We start from the raw sequence: 6,000 nt of genomic DNA on the forward strand, positions 1-6,000 counted from the left end.
TTCTGTTTTATTGCCGTCTGCTGGGGTTTGTGCTTTATTTAAAAATATGAAAGCCTTGTCTGTCTGCTTCTTGCCTTAACTGACTCTCTGCTCTCCCTCTCTGCTGACATCCTGCTGCTCTCTCCTTTGACAGGCAGGTGTGAGAGTGTGAATGGACTGCCCTGGAGAGGGATAGACACTGACCCCAAACCGTGAGTCTCCAGGCCTGTTCAACCGGAGCGGGTTCTGGGTGCTCAGTCACGTCCACAGACAGGCAAGGGAGCGGCCCCACGTCAGCCCTCATCAGCTTTATTTGAAAGGCTTTTTTCACCTTAATTAGGGTAGGAGGGGAAGGCTTGCATAAACTTGAAGGGCTGATGGAGGGTCGAGGGGTCAAAGTGCTCCCGAGGTGTAGGTGGCGGTGTCTGAAATTTGTCTATTAGGGCATGTAGTTCAATTCAAACTGTTCAACAGTGTTACGGTCATGGTTCACTTCGGTGGGACAGTTTGTGCTCCGTGCAGTTTCTGTGATGCACGACTGTTGTGCACGCTCCACCAAGAGACATATTCTAGGCCAGAGTTTATAATTTAATGAAGGATTTGAAAGTGCAATCATGTCTAAAGCCTCTGCTGAACTGGAGCATCTGTGGACAATCACACCAGTCACTGTGTTCCCTGCATGTACGTATGCTATCTGTACTAAAACTGAAGGTCATCGCCATGGTAACTTTGTTGTTTAAATTGGAGTATGTTTAATCCCAATCCTCTGGCACCTGAGGACATTATCGCCGCAAATCCCACCGTCAGTCATCAAAGGGATGAGCCGGCTGCCCTTTAAGGGAGGCTGTGCGAAGAGCAACAAGGCTGCAGAAAACTTGCGTCTGCAGTGGTTTCTAAAGTAATCCAGACAGGTTTAACTCCTTGTGAATGCCACTGAATGTCCCACACAGCGACATATCCATCATCCTTTGTGTGCGTGTGTGCGTGTGTGTATGTATGGCTGTTATTAGAGAGAATTTATCAAACCTGGAGTGTGTTCAGATTTGGCACTGGAAGAGGTCTTTCTGAGAAACTGCCATCACAAACAGTCGCACTTTCATGTTTTCGCTTTAAGATTGACTGCTTAGGCCTTTGTTGCATTTTACTTAAAATATTCATTTGACTGCTCTATTGATTGCATTACCTGTTTGTAAGAACAGCAGGCTGATTGGACCAGTCAATACAAGAGGTAAAACAATCTGCTGGGCTGTTTTCAGTAACGATTAACGTTTGCTTGTACTCAAATCACCTCTGCGGAAACTGGGATGGTGACATCAGGCAGATGGCTCTGGGTAGAGGCTCCTCCCAAACAGGGAAATGAACTTATGAACCATCGGTGGAATCCAGCTCCGGCCCACATACAGGAAGCAAACCTGATAATCTAGGACAGCCCCTCCAGTTTTCAGTTGTCCCAGGACGGGTCAGACTGTCTTGGCAACATGCAGTCCCTCACAGGAACCACAATAACAGTGAAAAACTTAACAGTTGTGTTTCCAGTGCAACAATATAAATGTTAAGTCACTGATCAGATGCTTTCAGTGTCACGGGACACGATGAGCAGTGGTGGCAAAAACAAACAAACACATCCGAGCTAAGAGAACGCACGGCTCAACATCAACTGTTTGTGCCATTGTGGGGAGGGAACAAAAGCACTCGGGGGGAATGAGAGCGTGTGAGACGTTGGCTGTGTTTACAAGCGCCCGGGTCCTGGCTGGTCGGCCTGGGTTCACCCAACGGTCACCGGTTCTGAGGTCTCCGGGTCTAGGGTCTTTTTGAAAAAGATCTGTGAAGCAGAATTAAAGTGATCTACCTCCGGACTCCGGACAGAGAACCGTGAGGGTTTTTGGTCTTTGAAACGGGGAAGAGGAGAGATACAGAGAGCGAGAGGGGGAGAGTGAGGGGACTGTAGAGGGAGTCCGGGGGGGAAAAGAGGAGAAGAAGAATTATGTGTAATGAGTGTGTTCCCCTGCCTGAGCTACTTTGAAATGTGACTAAATGGCCCACCTTCTGTGAGGCAGGTCCCTGGCTTGAGGGCAGCGAGGAGCCCACCGAGCAGCCTGAAGCTGATGGGAAACAGTGCATAAACTCCGAGTGCACAGCATGTTTAAACAGTTGAATAATATTTCCTCTGGTAAACCTTTTCAAGAAATGGTAAACAACATGATTAGCGTGGAAGCAATGTGCTTGAGATGAAAGAAAATTAAGCCTTTCTGTTCAATTTAATCCCTACAATAAGAATTTCTTTCACTGAAACAGTTTCTCTGTTTTTCCCTTAAGTTTCTGCAATAATTCACTCAGTTCACACACTACACCAGCGACTTTTATAATGTCTAACAAAATGGCAAGATGTATGTGATTATCATTTGCATTCAATACTTAACTGAAAGAAAATAAATGACACAAAGAACACTGCAAATAGAGTCCATTAGCAAGTATCCTCATAAACAAACATATTTCAGACATTGTTGCTATTAGAGGATCAATTCCAAGTGAGCATGCTTTGAGCCAATATACAATATCTAACTTCTCCACCATATGTTCTCTGCAGTTTTCACCTCCTTCCTTGTCACCATCCTTGTAAAGACGGTGTTTGCACCATTTCTGTTTCAGCTGTAGCTGTGGTACAGGCTGTCTATTTCTGTTATCCCCCACAGGATGAACAAAGGAGCAGGATTATATATAGAGAGGGCTCCTGTGATGAGCTTTTTGAGGAATTAACACAGTTCTGCTAATTCTATATGTTGTACAGGAGGAACAAGATCTGCATCCATATCCACAGGTTCTTAGTTTTCAGGAAGGAGATGTGTGGATGAGGCGAGTATAACGAGTCTTTATGAACAACTTTCAAAAATACACAGAGGGCCAATAATATTATGGAGAGCTGTTGAAAGGGAAGGGGCTGTTCTGAGATGGTTGGGTGGACGGTGCTGAATGAGTGTAGAGGGAAAAGAGGATAACAAAAGAGAGGAGAGGAAAGCAGACTTTGGAGCCAAAACCAAATCACATCAGTAACCACTGCGCCCCAGGGTGAGGGCAGGCCCAGTCAGCCGTACCATTCAACTGGGATAATTAGTTTTGGAAAGGAATATCAACCGATATAATTGAGCATTCTCCGCTAATGAAGATCCTCTGTGTTGTCATTGGTGAGGTGCTAATTGACGGAGAGGGATGGACTGGGTGGGTACAGAGGGGGGGGTGTAGGGCTGTGCAGGATATGATGGTGGAAGTGCTGCCAGCACTCGCAACCCAAAGTTTTTCAGGTTCGTTGGTCTCTATTAGACAGGTTTTATTTAGCAATCAGTGACTCACTTTCATTCGCACAAAGGCCTGTTAGAGTGTGTATTGACAGGCGCATTCACTCATCCACTGTTTGCTGTGTTCCCTCAAAAGGTTTGTCAGGAGATGAAAGAAAACCAGCTGCAGCGTTTACACAGGTAAGAGTGGTAGAGAGGAGGGTGGGGGCTCAAAGAAATCCCAGGAGTCCACAGGATTCGTGGGGTGGGGGAGGGTTTAGGGGTTGCACAGGTCGTGTTGGGAGTTTCGATTGAGGGAAGCAGAGGGTCGAGGATTTGTGGAGGGAGGGTTGTGAGGAGGGGTCATGGTGAAATCAGTTCAGGGAATAATAGGAAAGCAAATTGGTTTTGACAAGTTTGGGGAGCTGGAAGTAATGCAGTCCTTTTAAAGGGGAGATGAGGGAATATACAGCAAAACTATGAGATAATCAGGGGTGCTATTCAGGAGCGGGGTGAGGGGAAGGACCCGAGCCAAAACATGGGGCCTGCTGGTGACCCTGAAGGGCCTGTGAACAGGGTCAGTGCTCACGTACGGCCTACAGGGGGCGACATGTTGACGGAAGAGTTAAATATTTATGGGAAAGTGAAAGTTGTGTTTATGCAATCTTGACCATATGAAAGTCATAGATGACCTTCTGATAAGTCTTCCATAAAACAGTCTTCAAAACCTTGCAGAAGATGACTTTTGTATCGATTCAGTATATTTTTATTTGTGAATAAATCAAATGAAGAAAAGCTTGCCAAGTGAATAATGCATTTTATGAAGACGTTTAAAACATCCTCACAAACTCAGAGACCAGGCAAGCAGACAGATGGAGACAGAAAGGCAGACATGCACAGTAACAGACAGATATTCAGCAAGGCAGGCAGCAGGGCAAACAGACAATACCTATCCACTATCCTCTGTCACACATCTCTGGAAGCAGGCATCGTCCCCAACAGCAGGCTGCCTGCCAGATCAGCTCCACTGGCAGCCAGCGAGACAGACTCCTCACAGCAGCCAGCATGGAGACAGACTGACGCAGAGCAACCAGCTTAGGTGTTTGAACACAAACAGAAGATTAACAGAGTTCTGGGCATGGAGGTGACGGTAAATAAAACACCAAACAGGCCGGCTCCGCAGGACAGCAGGTCCAAGCAGAAAAATGATTTCACACTCATTTCAAATTAATGTTGGTGCGTAACGTAGTCACAGTTCAGCTAAGTGCTGTCCAATTTGCTGGAGCTGATTTAATATGGAGGGCAGGAAGGAATCCGTCATCAGGATTGTGTGCACTTTTAAAAAAGGAGATATTATACGTTCCCCAGTGACAAGGGAAAGGCAGAGGGGGATGCTTTGTTGGGGTGAAATTGAAAATATGGTGTCAACATACTAATAGTAAACGGTTGTGATAAAGTCAAATATTCTCCCTGCGCCTGCTGACACCTGCATGGTTTGATCTCACTTTTCAGATAACATCACATACATACAGCAAGAGAAGAAGAGACGCGGGTCTGATGCAAGAATGCTGCCTCACCCCTTCAAGCCCTAGTGTCTGATTCAGAATGCAATTTGCTGTTGCTTGCCAACCTTGACAATTTCTGAATGCAAATAAAACGCACACACATTCCCAAATGCATGTACACACACACACACACACACACACACACACACACACACACACACACACACACACACACACACACACACACCTCTATAACATCCTGATTCATCCTCTTCCAGATTCTAGTTGAATATTTATCAAAAGTGCAAGAAGCATCAGATTCGTGAGGTCTAAAGGTCAGATAAGCTGACAGTCATAAAGAATTAACCAGATAGTGTTTTTTATTTTTTTATTTTTTTATTCGTTGGTGTAAGCCCTATCCATTTAGCATGCCAAGCAGGTAATAACACAAGCAGGGAGATATGTGACCCAGGTCAGCAACTCAAAATGCTATTAACAGCTCAATATATTGTCATTTAGTTGCAGCCAAGACGATTATCTTCCTTCAAAAGTCACCGCCTGACCAAGGCTTTCTTAAAAAAGGTAAACTTTATAGTTAGGGAAGGATTTAGTAGGGAGCAGTGACAGAGATGCTAGCCCTCTTCTCCGTGTTTTCCAAGTGACTCCATATCCCTTCACATTAGTGCAGTCCGCCGCAAAGTAGCTGCAAGAATCAGCACGCGGTCAACTGTGGCAGGGAAAAAAGAAGGGAAGAAAGAGAAAATATTTAAGGCCTTGCTCCCTCTGTCAGCTTTCACCTCTTTTCCCTCCTTGTTCTTGTTTTCACAGCCCTTAATCCTGGCGGCTCCAACGCGGAGCAGTCACAGGTTTTGACAGCAGACTGTAATGACCTAAGCTGTTCTCTGCGGGGGGCGAGGAGGGTAGTTGGGGTAGGTGGTTGGAGAGGGGGAGTGAGGAGGCACAGAGGAATGTTTAATGAGAGGTCACTTGGCATTTATTTTGAGGTGTAACGCAATTCCACGTCTTGACCACCAGGGGCTGAGCAAATCTATAGGGAACCAGAACTAACGCAAAGTCTGCGCTGACTTCGCTTCCAGTTCATCTTTTCTATAATACATGAGTCCAGAGCTTTTTCATGCGACCTTCCCATGTTACCTCCTCACAGTGTGCGAGCTCTGCAAACCAAAGGTTGAGAATGACATACTGGAACATGTTATCACACCCATGTTGACAGGCAGGTCTTT

This window comes from Chaetodon trifascialis, chromosome 13, assembly GCF_039877785.1.
Source record: "Chaetodon trifascialis isolate fChaTrf1 chromosome 13, fChaTrf1.hap1, whole genome shotgun sequence".
In the NCBI taxonomy this organism is placed as follows: domain Eukaryota; kingdom Metazoa; phylum Chordata; class Actinopteri; order Chaetodontiformes; family Chaetodontidae; genus Chaetodon; species Chaetodon trifascialis.